Here is a 15,769-nt window from a genome sequence, read left to right as displayed (position 1 = left end):
CAGGACTAAAATCTATTTAAATGCACTTTATAGCCTTGGCTGGTTGGGCTCAGTGGCTAGAGCGTCAGCCTGTGGACTGAAGGGTCCCAGGTTTGATTCTGGGCTCAATCCCCATTAGGAGATGTGCAGAAGGCAGCTGATCAGTGATTCTCTCTCATCATTGATGTTTCTATCTCTCTTTCCCTCTCTCTTCCTCTCCCTTCCTCTCTGAAATGAAAATAAATAAATAAATAAATAAATAAATAAATAAATGCACTTTAAATTGAAAACCCAACTTAGCTAGAAAGGAAAGCAGATATAAAATAATGTTTTACATTGAGTTTTTAAAATCCTCATCCTAGGATATATTTCTATTGATTTTAGAGAGAAGAATGGGGTGGGGGAGGGGGAGAAAGAAACATCGATGTGAGAAACATTGATCAGTTGCTTCCCATATGTGCCCCAACCGGGAATCAAACCCACAACCTTTTGATGTACAGGAAGATACTCTAACCAACTGACCCACCCATCCAGGGCTATATATAGTTGTTTTTTTTATCAGAAATTCCTCAGTCCGGGTTTATCCTCATCCTAGGATATATTTCTATTGATTTTAGAGAGAAGAATGGGGTGGGGGAGGGGGAGAAAGAAACATCGATGTGAGAAACATTGATCAGTTGCTTCCCATATGTGCCCCAACCGGGAATCAAACCCACAACCTTTTGATGTACAGGACGATACTCTAACCAACTGACCCACCCATCCAGGGCTATATATAGTTGTTGTTTTTTTATTGAAAATTCCTCAGTTTGGGTTTTCCTGGTGGCATTATCCTGGGTTGCATATCGACACTGATTAAGTAAAGGCTGCTCAATCTGTTTCCTTCTGTTTGCTTATATTTTTGAGAAACATCACATGTCATTTTTATCATTACGCCACTCACATATGTTGCATGAGGACCTGCATGGAGTTTCTGGTGGGAATCCAGTGCACTTGAGCTGCAATGGCCAGCTGGCAGGGAGCCCGAGACAAACCCCTGATTGAGGTCCCATCAGGAGAGCCCCTTCAACATCACTCTTCAGAAAGATGTCTCAGATGATTTCCAGGGTGATTCAGAAGATCTTATTGAGATACTTAGAAAGACACAAGTCAAAGGGTGCAACTAAAGATGGGCTTGCACTCTGCTAGGCACTGGGGAGATACGTTGATGAATTGGCTAGATGCAGTTTTGTTCCCAAGTTGTCTAGAGTCCAGTGGAGGAACCAAAAAAGTACTGGCGATTATAAGTGAGAGAAGTGCTAATAAGTGAGGAGAAGAATGCCTTGAGAGCACAAAGAAAGGATACATAACCTTGACTTAGCAGGAAGACATCCCAGAAGAAACAGCGACCGTGCATAAGGATGTTAACGACATGGCCACAGTCTGTGTGATGAGATCTCAGAAACTGACTTGAGTAGAAAATAGAGGTGTGTGTCACTGAGGGGGAACTTGCTGGGGGGAGTACCTCCGTTAGATCCTCTTGGATGGGTTGCAACAGTATTGTGGCCATGGCAATGGATTCTGCAGCTGCGCTTTGATGGCCTTCGACTTTCCATCACTAAGTCAGTCGAAGAGCCAGAGCTCCTCCTCCTTTATTTCCTGCCTCTCTTAAACAACAGCTGTGTAACTCAGTGCCTCTGGAAGGGGGAATGTGGAAGAGTAGATAGGAATCCCAAGAGGAATGTGTGGTGAGGGGAGTGAGAGTCGAGGCTGCCTCTTCCCTCAGCTCAGTTATGGCACCTGCCTCACCTCATCTGAGCTTTCAGCCCTCAGGTCATGATGAAAAGAAGATGCTGGGATCATCCTGTCAAACTGTCAAATTTGGGGGTGAATGAAATATCCACTAGGGATCTCCAAGAAGCCAGAAAACTCATATTTACTTTCAACTAGGGAGAATTTGAACCTATGTCTCCAGATTTGAGAGTCTAGGATATTAATTCATTGTGACATCTGGCCCTTCTCTTTGATATTTTAAAAAATAGGCTAGAAACAGAATTGTGAATCCATGCTCCAAAGAGCCACTCTCAGATTCTGGGAAAGAATGCAACTCTGAGTTTATCTTGTTTATCCAACTAGTCTCTGGTCATTTGTGTAACGTGATATTTCATCCATTGGATGCTGTAAGCCAATTTCCAGCACAAGGTTTCCATTTTGTTTTAATCATCCATGAAAGAAAAGAATGTGGGAATGTCTGTTTGGCCATTTTCAAGGACTGTGGTGGCACCAGTAGCTGGCTGCTGGCTTCTAGTCTTTGCTGCAGCCACTTGAGAATGTGAGAGATTCTCTAAGAATCCTAGAATTTTGGAACTAGAAAGAAAATTCAGCAGTATGTAATAAGAGCCATAATGATGCTCATAGCCTTTGTTCCAGCCAATCCACTCCAACAAATTTCAAAGAAATGTCACTTTTTGACAAACCCACAAATATACATTCCCAAAGATGTTCATTCTAGTAAAAGTAAAAAAAAATTGACAAACCACCAAGATGTTCACCATTATAGAACTTGTTTTGAATGTTGGGGTACATTAACTTGAAGAAATATTATGCAGTCTGAAAATAATTATAAAAACGATGTACATTCACAGATATTTATTGAATGCCTATGGTGTACCAGTGCACCGATATAATAAAGAAACATGAAGATTTCAATCTGTGTACCCTATGGTATTAGCTATGTGAAAGATGCATGTGAAAGAAAATTTGCAGAAAGGTTTTTAGTTGGTGGGGTAATGGATAATTTATAAGTGCCCTTGAAAAAATTTGTCACATTGTCTGGTGTCAGTTAACATATGTAAAAATTATGATACAAATAGGAGTACAAAGGTGCTACTAGCTTTGGGAAATACTTCCCAGAGTGGAAGAGTGACCATTTATTCTTGGTTCATCTATTTATTGAGCAACTACTAAAAAAAATATAGCAGTGTTAAGACCATTTTTAGTCAGATCTGTGTTTTACTTTAATCTTTTATTTAATAAATATTTGAATTTTAAAAGATACCTTTAGAATCATCTATGATAATTTTCCTCTTTCCTATCTCTTCCCTCAAAAACACTTGTTAACAGAGGTAGAATTTATGTTACAGAGACTGTAATTTGCCTGAGGTCACACAGCTTATTTGTAACAAACCTGATACTAGAATCCATTCTTGGTTTTCCATCTACCTCACCTCCACATTTCTCTCATAATCCTCGAATTGTTCTTAGAAATAAGATGATGGAACAACAATGGAAGATCAGATAAGTCTTTAGAATCACAATTTAATGATGTTGGGCAGGAAGGAAGCGTGATATGGACCTATGCTTCTCAAACTCTATTGCACATAGGAATCGCCCAAGGGTGTTATCCGAATGCAGATTTTGGTTCTGTAGTCTGGAGTGGGGCTTGAGATTCTGCATTTCTCACAAGCTCCCCGGTGATGCTAATATTACCTGCTCTTAAGTAACAAGAATCTAAAGGATTGAAGCTGTCCAAGTACAGAAGAAATACAAGTTTAACTTCTAGCCAGAAATACCAAGTTTAACTTCTAAATGTATTAATGGGAAGGTACATAGAGATGTCAAATTTTTATATAGTCTGTGTTTTCCATCACTAACTGCTAATGCCTTTTCTCTGTCTCAGCACTCACTCCAGAGCTGAGTCTCTCTCACACAGTGTGACCATGAAGGGCAGGAATTTTCTAGAACCTTACCACTGAGAGATAATGGAATGGGAATTTGCACCTGGGTCATCTGACTCCCAAGCCCTTGCTCTTAACTGCTGTGATTCGCAGCCCCACCCCTCGCCCCCATTACCAAGTGGTCAAGGGCCAGGTCTTAGGAGTCAACACCAGACCTGGACTGAAGCCTCATTAAGCATTTAATGTGAGGGGCAAGTTACTTCATTTGTTTGTGTTTCTATTTCTTTGTCTATAAATGTGGACAATAATAACACCAACCTTATTGGATGGTTGTGTAGATTAAGTGAGATAACATACATAAATCAATTACTTCAGTGTCTGGCATGAAGTGAGTGCTCAATAAAAGTAGATATTATTGTGGTTGGTTGAGTCTGAATCTCATTCTGAATTCCTCTCCTAGGGGAGTTTACACAAGCCTAGTGTTTGAGGCAAACATGATATTAAATAATCATCTTTATTTTAAGTTTAATATTTAATTGAAATACTCTAAATAGAAATAAATATAAATATATGAATAAAATGATCTTTCTGTATAAAAGCCTAAGCAATGGTTATGATCTGAACGACCAGAACTACCAGTCGACCAGTTGCTATGATGCGCACTGACCACCAAGGGGCAGGCGCTCAATGCAGGAGCTACCCCCTGGTGGTCAGTGAGCTGCCCCCTGGTGGTCAGTGCGCTCCCACAGCTGGAGTGCCACTCAGCCAGAAGATGGGCTCCTGGCTGGCAAGCACAGCTGCAGTGGCGGGAGCCTCTCCCACCTCCGCAGCAGTGCTACCGAGCAGCGGTGGCAGCAGGTGCAGCAGGGCCGGGTGAGCTGAGGCGCAGCACCTGGCACCGGCTCGGGCTCGTCCCTAGCTGCCTGCTGCTTCAGCACTGCTACATCCCCCAAAGCATCCCGGATTGCGAGAGGGTACAGGCCAGGCTGAGGGTCCCCACCCATGCATGAATCCGTGCACTGGGCCTCTAGTAAATAAATAATAATGAAAATATATAAAGCATATACATATGTGAATTTTAATTTGAACATGTATATAATTTAAATAATTAGTGATTTAATTAATTAAATATTTACATAAAACTCTATGAACATATGGACAAAATGTAAATTAGAGCAATAAATTATAACTATATAAAGTTTAAATAACATTAAAAGTATAATGGAAATATAATATAATTTAAATGATTTAACTTTAAATAGTATAGTAAAATTATTTAAATGTATTTTATATATATGATATATATACACATATATATACATATGATATATATACATATATATACATATACATATGAATGCAACTATTGGTAATGCACAACTGTTTTTGACTTATATGAGAACACAGAAGGTGTAACTAACTTTCTGAGATGATAGGAGAGACTTTTGAGCTGAATCTTGAAAAATTAGTTTGAGGTTGGGAACAAGCATCTTGGGTTGAGGGTTTGGAGTGAGGAGGGCAGTGGTCAATAAGGCTATAATGAAGACTGGTGCTTGTTGGTAAAGAGCCCCTGCATCCTGGCATTTATCTATGGACTGTGGGGGACATGAGAAGGTGGTTTTGTGCAGACTGGGCATGTGACTAGATATATGTTTTAGTAGATAAGTGTGTAGGGTCAATAACTTGGTTAGAAATCCTTTGGTCTGCTCTCTGCTTCCTTCAGGAGTCTAAACTCTTTCCCAAGCATCGCCAAACCCTGCAATGGTCTTTCAGGGTGGTTTTAGCCATTGGAAAGGTTGCGGGGTGGGGGGTGGGGGCAGTCATTGTGTAACTGGGTATTTTCTAATCAGTGTGTCTCTAGGCATGAAAATTGCACATTCAGTGGTAAGGTTTGAGGCATTTTTCCCTGAAGAGGAAAGAAAGAGGGGGGCGGTCAAAGATGAAAAAAGGGGTAAACACATGTTCCTATTGTTACCTACTAATTTCTTATCCTTAGGAATCCTTTTGACCTTGAAAAGAATGAACTCTGAATGTTGCAGGAGTGTTTATAATTGAGTGACAAGACTAAAAGTAGAATGTTGTGTTGATGGAGGGAAATTTTAATTCTCTTCCTTCATCACTGGCTAACTCATGCAGTTGGAGAAAGAATGGAAACATTTTCTTAAAAAGGAAACATTCTAAAATTAGAATCTGATGAAATCCCTCATATCTTTTCCATAGGGAATCACTTTATAGGCTGTTTGTTGGCAATCAGATGTATATCTGCATATTTTTATTGGACTTTTCACAGGAATAGCATCTTAGTCTTATTCCATAACATATGCAAAAATGAATGATAATTATACTTGATAGTTCCTTTCATCTAAGGATCCTAATCTTCCAAACATTAATTAATAAAGACTCACAACACCCTGTGAGGTAGGTAAATATTATTGTGCTATTTTATGGGTGAGGAAGATGATAATAAGGAGATTAAGCAATTTGCCCATAACAAGGTGAGTTTGTGGATATGGGAAGTCAAAGTTTCACCCTGTGAGACAAACACAATAATTGTTAAACCAGGATAAAAGCCTTTACTCATCTTTTTTAAATGATTGTATAAAGTTGAATCCTGGCTCTTTCACTTCCAAGTTACCCAAGAATCTAGAGATCATCCAAAATTAAAAAAAAAGATAATATATTTTTCAAAAATGAGTGGCTCTCATATTTACGTGTATGAATTTGCTTCTTCATTAGTTAACAGAACCTCAGGACAGTAGTGTTTCCTTCCGCAATCCATTTGTAACTGCATTACAGTCTTTTCAAAGAAGACGTGGAGAATACTAGTATTTAGAATACTCTGTCTTCTAAATCTATCCTGCATTTTAGATCTTGTAGGATACTCCTAATGCAACACTCTTCTGCCTTATATGAGAATGAATAAGTTCATACATTTATTAGGCTGTAGGGTTTATGGTATATTTTCTCTAGTAATACTAACTATACTTTATTGAACCCTTATTGGGTGACACTTTGCTAAAGGCTCAATATAATTTGCATTTATTCCTTAAACACCGTGAAGAATGTACTATCTCCATTTCACAGATAAGAAATCAGAAGCTTCAAGAGTTTAGAAAACTTGCTCAGTCAAGATGACATAACCAGAGGGTGGTAAAGCCCTATGCTCTGTATCAAGATCATCTGACCCCAAAACCCAACTATTCTGAAAATCAATCCTAAGCACTAGAATCCACAGCTCATTAGAATTACTTCCTGAGGAATAATAGAAATTTGCATACATATCTTTTTCTGTACTATAGCTTCTTTTAAAATGAGGTTAAATATTTGACACACTATTTTTTTTTAACCTGGCCAAAAAATGGTAACGAAAATATGTAAGGTGGCCACAGGCCCAGATCTAGAATTTGCTATAGTTGAAAACAACTATAGCAAAGCATTAGCTTTAGAATGTTTCCTGACCCCTGAAGTTCTCATTTTTCTTCCCAGAATGGGGTAAGTTTTCTACTCTTCACTGGTACCTGCTGTCTCCCTAACCCACCCAGCATCTCCTCCAGAATACATACTTGTTAGTAGTTGTCAAAAGTTGATTTTGTTGTTTCCAAGCCTCTTCTGTCCAATATTCCATTTTGGTTCCCTTTCCTTTTTTGACTCCTCTATAAAAAGTTGGCAATATCTAAAACTTCATTCTCTCCTGATCACGATGACATTCCAACTCTGTTACTATTTACCGTGTTGGTTCCATGGAGGGCTTTTCTAAAGGCTGTTTGTTTTGCTGGAGGATTGGTAAATGATGTGTTTCAGAAGGGACAATTTGACTTGTAGGGGCCAGGCAATCTGGACATGGAGAGAATTTCTATAACTCCCACATGTTTTTCTGTATTTCAATGCTGTCATCTTAAATGCTGCATCTGTAGCATAAAACTGCCAAAGAAGGTCATATTTTTATTATTACCAATAATTCTAAGTGACCTGCTTTTGCCCAGATCCAACAACTTGGATTATTTACTGACTTTTCTGTAAAAATTGGGCCATTCTTCCTGAGCATTAAAGATTGGATGTAGTATAAAATATCTCCTTGGCACTACCACTTAAAAATGTATATACACGCCGCTTCCAGAAAACAGTCTTCTTAAAGAACAAGATGGAAATTTAATGGCAGCTTTAATTTTAACTTAAGACACTTAAAATATTACACCAGCAAAAAAGAATTCACCAATAGCTGTGTGTCTGAGAGACCAAGGGACTGATTACATCTGTCACATGGACAACATCTAACTCTTTGAGTGGTAGGTGTGCACTACAGCTTGCAATAAGTCTCTTACCAGATGAGTCAACTTCAAAGATAGTGGTGGGCGGTGCAGAGGATAGTAGGAGGTGAGGAAGCATCAAGGCTTCAAAGAAAGTTGGGATTAGTGTTAAGAAAATCATTTAAATTCACTGAACACAGATCTTTTGAGGTATGTTGATAAGGACCTAACATTCATTTTTCATTTTTTTGTGACATTATGCAAAGACAGATTAAGTAAGTAAATAATGCAAATTAATTGCATTTATATTTTAAACAGAAGAGCACTTCAAATGCAAATAGGAGACATCCTGTCTACCAGGATATTTAGCCAATTGCTTGATGCATGTGGTTGCAAAGAGTATTGAGTATTGTCCAAGAGGCACAGATGGGATGATTTAGGCACAAACAACTTTTATTTTGTTACTTCTGTGCAAACTCTTGGACATACCTGCCTTTATAAAAATTATATTCTTAATGTACATATGAAAAGCCTTAAATATACATCAAGAAATGATATAGGAAGCAGTTTCTTGGCTAATAACTAGGGTTATTAAACTTTAATATATTACAGATCCATATTCTTTACAGATTTGTTATAATTTAGGAGCTAAATGTTGACAGTTCCTAGTTACAGAAGTTTTATTTAAGATTTCTATTAAAATAATATTTCCCACCTGATTTGAAGCATCAATTCCTAGGATTGCTTCTTTTTTTAATTTTTTTTATTCACACATATTGTAAATGCAGTAGATGATAGAGTCAGCTTAAAGTACTTTTAATACCAGGAAACTCTTATGCTTTTTCCTGAGACCTCCAGATGCCCACTGAAGCTTTTGTTTGCCTCTTCTAGTTAGAGAGTAGAAGGCTTAGAGAACCTTAGTAATCAATAGGATTTCATGACCTGAATATTTGTATACTACTCTCACTTCCGGTTTGAACTTACGGTGCTACTCTTGCTTTTTTAAACTTTCTTGAAAACTTTGTTAATATTAAATTTTTAAATTTTAAATAATCTTCTTTTAACTTTTACTTAATCTTATTATAAATGCAAACCACTTTAAAAAGTCTTTCTTAAACCAAGTAGAAAAGCAATGAATGAAACAAAAAATACCAATGTTTTCACACCTACAGCTAACTCATGAAACAAATGCCAAAGCTTTAACTCTGCTCTTTTGCATGGTGGCAAAAGAAGTTATAGAGTTGCCTAGATTTCCAAGGGTAAGTGGCATTAGGAATAATATTATTATAAATGAATAACTCATCCCAGTCATAATGAGGATAATTATTTTTTGTGTATCTTTATCCCTCTGGGATATGAAATAATTGCTTCAGTCCTCTGCCAAGTAACATTTAGATATTGTTATTGGTTGAAACAAAAATGCAAATCTTTATCTGGCCTCATCCAGTGTGTCCATATGCAAAGAAAGATACAGCGAAGGTAACACCCACATTCACATTTACTAAGGGATTCCAAATAATGCCCTAAATGACTATTTTGGAGCTCAGTTACATGCAGGTGCTAGGAGGATTTATGCTCTGAATGCCTGAAATACTTTCTCCACCGAGGGGAGATTATTAAGTACTAGTGAGCCGGAGTGTTTGGTGCCAATACTAACCATTAACTTTTGGCTCTGAGCCACGACTGTCTACTCTGCAGTGGATTCTGCCACCAAGGGGAAGGTCATTAAGGGCTGTTCTTTATTCTCGTTAGTATGTTCCAACATAATTAACAGAAGTTGTTCACCAGATGGTTTCCTTCCTGTCAGCAAGTACCTCCAGCTTAATGGGCTATGCAGGATTCTTTACTTTAAGTGGGTGAGGCGGGAAGCAAATTTAAAATATATCATCTTTGATCCTCCCACTTCTAATTAGTTCTAAAGGTTTTAGATAATAATGTAAAGGGGGCAGGGAAATGAAATCATTCTAAAAACCAAAGAATCACAGAAGGCCAACAGGAGTTTTATACATACCATGGGGTCTTTCCTCCTCCATGCTAAGTCTGTGCCCAGCACCAAGAGAAGTGCAGAAACTATTGTCAGCCTACTACTGGGACCTGTTCACAGAGCCTTAGAGCTGAAATAGATTTAAAAAACCCTGATTATAAAATTCAATAAGTGCTTACTTTGTTCCCACTGGATTTCAGAAATGGAACTGGGTGCTGGGGAAATACAGCAAGACCGTGCCCCTCTTGTTCCAGAGGTTAGAGAGTAGTGAGGGCTTCAGACCATAAACAAGCAATTTACAGTTCAGTTGGTAAGAACAGAACTGCATCAGCCACTGTTGGCTTCCAACCCCAGAGCCATTTCCCCTCCCTGTGAAATAAACGTTGGTCCTGTTCAGTCATGCCCTCTCTTGCTTGTGACATTGGGTGCCAAGCGAGTCTACTCTAAGCCAGTCCTAGCTGTTCCATTCCCCTTGCTAATATTTGGTTTATGAGTTAGACATGTGAGCCACCTCTGGCCAATGAATCATGAAGGGAGACTTGATTGGGAGCTTCTGGGGAAGGCTTTCTTCTTGCTCCTAAGTAAGCACCAACAGATATGACCTCCTTTTCTTCCGTTGTTAAGGTTGCAATACTAGGAACCATTAGCTATATGGCATAAAGCATAAAGCTATATGGTATAAACTACATTCTAGTAGCTCAAATTAAGTGGTTTCTCTCTAAGCTTGTTATGTTTGGGAAAGGATTCTATGATAAGAAAAGTAATAATACTTCTTATTCATTATCTCAAATGATCATTATAACAATCTTGCAAATCACATGAGACTGAAACCATCCTTTTTACAAGAGGAAACTGAGACTCAGAGAGTTCAACATGATGGGCCATGACAATTCTGAAATGAAGTACCCTTTCCACCGCACCATGTTGACTTGTCCTTCAATAGTCAAGGCAAAAACTCAATCACCCTAGGCCAAGGATACAATCAATGTCATTATACAACTCTTCTGGGTTTTTTTGTTTTGTTTTTTGTTTTCTGAAAAATATTAACTCTTATCTTTTTTTGCGTTTTTATCCTGGAATTCTAAATTCGGTTGTACTTCCTCCAGTTTTACATGGATAAATATTTGAAGTAAAGTAAGGTGAAAAGGGCTTTCTAATTAGATAAAATGTCATTAAAAATCAGTCAAGACTACTAATGATCAGAAATGGTTTCAAAAGATTTTGGGGAATAGCAAAGGCCTTCTAGCTTCATGCTTCTAACTTCTAGCTTCTAGCTTCATCACGCCACCCAGGAAGGATTCCAACAGTAAGGAATGGGCTAGAAGGCTGTGCTATAAAAACTCTGGCCAGGGTAGCTACAGGCTTAATAATCATGTGCTGTAGCTCAGTTGTGAAGAGTTTCACTCATTCACTATAGCTGTTAGGACTCTTTTCTTTGCAGGTGACAGAAAGCCCAAGTCTATTGGTTGAAACAAAAGGGGATGATTATATACGATGATTATATGCAGGGTTTCTCCATGTGTCTTTCATCTTCCTTGAACAAAAAAACTTACATAGAAGGCATGTTCTCCTCCTGACAACAGCAGGGGTACAGCAAGAGAATAAGAGAATAAGCCCAACTGTAATATGCAGGGTTTCTCCATGTGTCTTTCATCTTCCTTGCACAAAAAAACTTACATCTAAGGCATGTTCTCCTCCTGACAACAGCAGTGGTGCAGCAAGAGAATAAGCCCAACTGTGCAAGTACACTCAAGCTTCTTGTTTCATGTAACCATCCACATGGAGTCAACACCATCCAAGCCTACCCTTTGTCAGCCAAATCTCAGCCTCCAGCAGAAATGTGAGCAAGAAACAAATGATTGTTGCTATAAGCTACTGGGTCTTGTAGCATTATTTGTTATGTGGCATTATTAGAACAAGAGCTAACTGATACAGTCCACTAGCCTACCATGCCCATCCCTAGGGCAAGGATGAAGGCAGCGGGTTGGAATGTGATTGGATAAGCCTAGATTGTGAGTTCTGCTGCCAGAACCCAGTGGTGGAATCTAGCTCACCTTTGGTGTAAAGGCTGTAAGGGCAGAGAAATAAGGACACTGTTAGCAGGAGGAAGTGCTGACAAGCAGAGACAACAGATGTCTGCTGCACCCACCATCAGCAAAACCTGCATTTAGAGTTGGTGATAGATTGCATCAAGCTGCCACACTCTCCACGCTGAACCCTTGTAAGTAACTGACAATCTGACGTGCATGTGGAAACAACTGATCAGCGAAGGGCAGTTTGAGGGGGGGGGGGGGGGGGGGGGAGAGGGAGAACCATCCTTCAAAAGGTGCATCTTATATTGAAGCCTTGTGCCCAGAACTGAGCAAGTAGGAGGCTTGGTATAGTCTGTGCTAGTTGGGACACGCCTAAAATGTGGGGTTTGGTTCTGGTCATCATATTTTAAGAGATACATTGCTAAATTGAAACATTATTAAATTGAAACTTGCCGTGAGTAAGAGATCCAGAAATTTAAAAAAGAAAATGCTGGTATCTATTGGCAGAGCAGATGTGGGGAGGATGGAATATGAATCAGGGTTAGCAAGAGCAGCGATGGTAATTATTTTCAAATAGCAGAAGGGCTGACGCATGGAAGAGAGATTGTACTTCGTGACCTGCAGATACATGTTATTGTGGAAAGAATGCGGGCTCTGGGATCATGGAGACAGAATGTGGTTCCAATCCTACCCTACTCCTTACTCGCTGTGTGTCCTTGGCAGGTGACATATTCCCTCTCAGTGTCTGCTACCTCATCTGCAAAATCGCAATAGATGCCTCAGTGTAACTAACTGGAGTTGTTGGAGAGCTTCAGAAATAATACATGTAAGGCCTGGCCCTTTGTAGGTGCTCAATAACTCTTAGCTATTTTAATATTGGTGATGGCATTTTTATTGGAACTATTATTAGTAGCAATGTGTGGAGTTGACAGGAAGCCACTTTTAACTAAGGATAATAAGGAAGAACACTTAGCACTGTCCAAAAATAGAACAGGCTTCTGCATGTCAGAGTGAGTCCTCTGTCCCCGGGAACTGGTCCAGCAGAGGCTGGACTGGGGGAATGGAGTAAATAGAACTTTCTGGGAATGCCGAGAGGCCACCTTCTATGAATTTCTAGGGTACCCCTAACTCTGGGATCCTAAGTTCAATGAACTGTGAACCAGCTTCAGTAACACTAGTCCCTGGCTAATGGAACACTGGAAAGTATTATAAACGAGGAGACCAAACATCTGAATGTGCCTGGAAGAGTCGGTTTAGACCTGTTGTCCTGGTGCAATTAGGAAAGGATCCCCTTTCTCTCTAGCAGTGTCCCGGTTTGGATTTATATAGTCACCCTGATTACAACTAAGTTGGTGAATAGAAACCAAGGGTATTCCTGTTATTTTCTAAATAAGTTACCCCCCCAAACCCAAGCACCATAATTACTGCTCTTCTGGGTTCTCCTTCTCAGTGTGATAGTGTTACCATCCTTCTATTAACTCAGCCTCACACCTTTGGAAGCCACTTCAGCATTTCTGCCTTCCTCTCCCTGCACCTTCAATCACTTGCCAAACCCTTTTGATCCCATCTCCAAAACGTCTCCCCTATCTGCCCCTTCTTTTAAGTCTTACTGCTTTAATTCAGGTTTTGCTACCCCTTGCCTGGAGCATTCTAAAAGCCTCCCATCAGCCATGACCCTTCTGTTATCCATAAACCCACTGGCACAAAGTGTGCCTTTTAGAGCATGCCACGATCTTGCTGATGCTTTTATTTACCTTGATCAATAAAATTAAGTTTCTGTTGTCTGAGCCTTACTACATCATGTAAAATGGATGGCAGGGTTTCCATCAAATGTGGAGGATATATTTAGGATGGTAGGACTTAAAATGTAGAGTTATTATTATTATTATTATTATTATTATTATTATTTTGATGGTGGAGCCAATCCTTATAAATATATGTTCTAAAATGTAGAGTAATGTGGACTACCTAAGTTCCCCTGCAGGCACTCAGGAGGGCATCTCAATGGTGTGGGTCCTTAACCTTCAGAGCAGCTGGGACCTGCTGCTGGAACCAGCCGGCATGACTCCTGCTTGGAAGAGGCAAAGCTAATGAAATCAGCCATGGGCAACAAACAAACAATGGTTTCCAATTTGAGCCCAAATTGAATATTTAAGGGCAGGTTCTCTGAATTTCAGATGCTGATTTGCAATATATGTTGATTTTCCATGGAGTTGCTTCTCTCATGGACAATTTGATATAGCATTTTCTGGAGTTATTCATACAACGTTGCTGAATGATTCCCTTGAGGAATACCAGACAGACCAACCAGAACAGAAAAAACTGCCAACTTCTTGAATAGACATTCACAGTCCTGATGTGGCCCCTCAGTTTCTACTAATTGTATTCCCCATGTACACTGTGCAGACCACCTTCTGGCTCTCACCTGGGTCTACATTCCCCTTCTCCCTGAACTGGGTGGGGCTCAGGTGTCTTCTTCAGGTGGAATACTCTCCCATCAAATCTAACTGTGGGAGTGCTTCTCTAACAGTCAGGGCTCCCCTCAAAGCCACTTCCTCCATAAGACTGCCAGATTCTCCTGGGATCATAATATCCTCCTTGACCACTTTTTACTGCATGTTATCTATTTTTAGTATGGCTATTTGCTATATATGTGTTTTTTAAAAAAGTTATTTTAGGTGGGGGGGGGGAGAGGGAGAATGGGAAAGAAAGAGGGGAGAGAGAGAGAGAGAGAGAGAGAGAGAGAGAGAGAGAGAGAGAGAGAGAGAGAGAGAGAGAAACATCGTTTGGTTGTTCCACTTATTTATACATTAATTGGTTGCTTCTTGTATGTGCCCTGATTGGGGATTGAACTTGCAACCTTGGTATTTGGTTGATATCCCAACCAACTGAGCTAACCGGCCAGGCCTATACATGTGTCTTTTAACTTATAAGCCTTAGAGAAGATAAATAAGGTCCTATTCACCTTGGTATTATCTTTAGTACTTTTCACATAGAGGCTTTCAGTAAGTATTTGTTGGATTAAATGGTATTTTAAAAGAATATCTTGATTGGGTTAGGCAGTCATGCAGAAATGAAGTCTGTTCTAGAAAAGAGACCATAAATGCGATACTATACCATTATTTGATCATGACACAAAGCACCCCTCTTGCTGGAAAAAACTATTTGTTTTGTAGTTAACAAATGATAAGAGGACACAACCAACTTTTTGAATTGAAGTTTTAGGAATTTTTGAAAAGCTATGAATGCCAGAAAATACTGAGTGTAAAATGAATCCTAATAATTCTTGACTATCCTAATACTTAAATTCTTAAATTTGGCCTGTAATGTGTGGAATATGCTAAGTGTATTACTGCTGGAGCAACTTGTTACTCTACTCACCTAGTTTGGGCAATAACTCTAGAGAGTATCAAATCTTCAGCAAAGTTGTTGGCCTCAATCTAAGCAATTCTGAATTACCTTATGGGTTCCAGTCAGTGGGATATCAGATTGCTTCCTGTGGAGAATGCAGGTTTAAACCAACAATCACAAGGGCTTATCTTTGAAGTATAATACACTTGGACATTAAAACTTCTTTTTGGCACCATGCCTGGGGTCAGAAATCTGCATTTTCAGCTCACATCACCTGGGATTTCTCAGCACACATGGCCTGAGTTCCACATTCTCACTCAACTTCTAAGCATGCAGTTCTGTTGGAAAGTCACAGACTGGTTTGGGAGTCTTTAACAAAATGAGAAGCAAAAAATGGAATCTCAATGGGGGCAACTAGCAAAAAAGAATCTTCTTGAAAAGAGAGATTGTGGAGACCATGACAAGAGTATCAAGAAACCATCTGAACTGCTCAAGGTGTAGCTCAGAAAGGCATTAGCA

This window comes from Myotis brandtii, unplaced genomic scaffold, assembly GCF_000412655.1.
Source record: "Myotis brandtii unplaced genomic scaffold, ASM41265v1 scaffold2148, whole genome shotgun sequence".
NCBI lineage: Eukaryota > Metazoa > Chordata > Mammalia > Chiroptera > Vespertilionidae > Myotis > Myotis brandtii.
This window is presented reverse-complemented; position numbering follows the sequence as displayed.